Source organism: Filicampus tigris, chromosome 20, assembly GCF_054856515.1.
Source record: "Filicampus tigris isolate MCC_2025a chromosome 20, RoL_Ftig_1.0, whole genome shotgun sequence".
Lineage (NCBI taxonomy): Eukaryota > Metazoa > Chordata > Actinopteri > Syngnathiformes > Syngnathidae > Filicampus > Filicampus tigris.
The window spans coordinates 7296409-7298701 of NC_141236.1; the positions used below are offsets into that span (position 1 = coordinate 7296409).

The window sequence follows — 2293 nt, forward strand, 5'->3', positions numbered from 1 at the left end:
CAGATTTATTATTCCCCTTTTTGAACCCCAGCAGGTAGACGGAGGAGCACGGGTTTATTGCTATCCTCCGCAGGGCACCGAACATACCTAAAAGTATATTATGATGATGGAAGGCTGCGAAGATTATATTACAAAGGCTCAAAATGTTTTATCTGCATCTCGCTGAGTGACAACGCATTGTCACGGTTGTTCACCTCTTTCTGGGATGAATCCTATGACAGAAAATGTGTGTGGATGTCACGCGCTGCCAAATATCGTGGGCCATCCTCTTCGCCACTTTGCCCGAAAGCGCCAAGCTCTGATGTATTCCGCTACGGGCGAAAGGCAAACACATCGCGCGCACTCTCTCAAACACACACTTATGCAAGCTTAATTTATTACTCACTTCTTTGACCCAAATCAGTCAAATCCTGTGTGTATGAGAGGTCTTATTCAGATATTTGGTAGCTCACCCAAAGACGCGTGCGCACACAAAGCAGCAAAATGTCCTATTTTAACACTGGCGCAGAGTGGATATTGCCTCTACAACCGTGACTTCAGCATTACTCATTGTCCCAATTAGAATTTGGACGCATGGACCGTGAATGGATGTCAATTTTCCTTCCAGGGGGTGCGCACAAGGGAGCCATCAGGGATCCAATGCGAGAAGCCAAAGCAAACCTTGCTGGCTGCGAAAGGTGACTATCAAGAATCAATTGAATGACGTTGATAACAGCACAGGGCCAACATTTACACACATGAGGAGCTGAGTATGCTTCATGCATATGCACCCGAGTTCAACTGACTGAAGCTTAAAGGGAAGTCAACCCAAATATTTTTCTTTACGATAATATGTTCCATGCGCCGCCACACGTCTAAAGACGACATTCTGATTAATATTGCATTTGTGGAATATGCGTGAAATCCACCCGTCCAGCTCTGGGGGCGGCCATTTTGTCACTCGCTGTCGACTGAAAATGACATCACAGTTGGTCCGGGCTCAGGTAACGACCAATCACCCGTTTTCTAAAGCCGAGCCATGATTGGATGTTACCTGGAATTAGTTCTTTTTAAGGGCACAGCAGTATTAGAATATCTTAATAAGCATTTTAAATGATATTAAAGAGTGTTTTGCAATCGTAGTTTGTGCTATATCTATGGTTTAGAATATTAACAAAAAATTCCAATCACTCTTTGGAATTATGTTACACAGTATATTATCTTTGGCAATGACAGTATTCACAAAAATAGAATCGCAGGGGTCCATCAATTGTGAACACAAAGCACTAACAGTGATTAACTGTATGTTTACATCAACAGTATGGGGCAGTTTAGATCTCATCGAACAAATCTGGCTTTTTCACACTACAGGGTTTGTGGCCATATGGGACAAGACGTGCCAGTGAATTCGACAAAAACATGACAGTACACAAAGAACAACAGTGGAGATCAATGCGGTTCTTTCTTCTTGGCACGTGGTGGTTTATTACAAGAAAAGCTCTGTTTGGAAAAATGTGCCTTTTGTGTTCTGCACATGCCATTCTTGGTGTCACATCAATGCCACTATTTTCTGGTGACCAATTATTGGACCGCAGTGTGTCTTGTACCATTCATTAGGCTGCGAATGACTGTGGCGGTTAGACAAACTAAAGCCTCAAATTATTGACAATGGAAACATTAACGATCCAAAGCAAGCACTTAAGTTTGCAAAAAGTATTGACAAATGATGTGCAATATGTTGGGTAAAATAAATTAAAAAAAAAAAAAAACAGCAATACAGCGGTGCCTTGACTTATGAGTGCCCGACCTACGAATTCTTCGGATTTCGAGGCGTCCCTTGATGGATACTATGCTTTGAGGCCGCCGCTGAGTGGAGTGAGAAAAAAAAAAAAAAAAGGAGTGTGACGGAAGCCGATGCACTTTCTGCTTTTTACTGAACGCGACAGTGAAAGTCAAATACAAAATGAAAACCCTCACAAGGAGCATGGAGAAGAAGCTCACACTCACATAAACGTTGAGTCGAGGCTATTGACGTCACTAAATAGGCCACACCCCATTAAAGCTACACCAAAACATGAAATATACTACGCCGGAGTTTTACATTTAATCAATTGGGTATCATACATTTTTGTACATTTAGTTTAAACTTTAGGCAAAACATTTCAAGGGGAGTATTTTCCACTGTGCCTGGCATGGCTTAGTCACCCCCCCCACCCCCCACAAATAGCGTCGCTTTATTGTATGTTGAGGTGCTACTTCATGTACATTGAAGGAAACCCTGAGTGTTCTTTACAGCAGCTTTCTTAGCCTTTGC

General features: G+C 42.4%; 1 protein-coding gene across 2 annotated transcripts in view; it reads right to left on the minus strand.

Annotated features, from left to right (window-relative positions):
* The window catches only part of fut8b (fucosyltransferase 8b (alpha (1,6) fucosyltransferase)), an 85128-nt gene that overhangs the window by 25687 nt on the left and 57148 nt on the right, over positions 1-2293 (minus strand). The gene's annotated exons all lie outside the window — the stretch shown is intronic.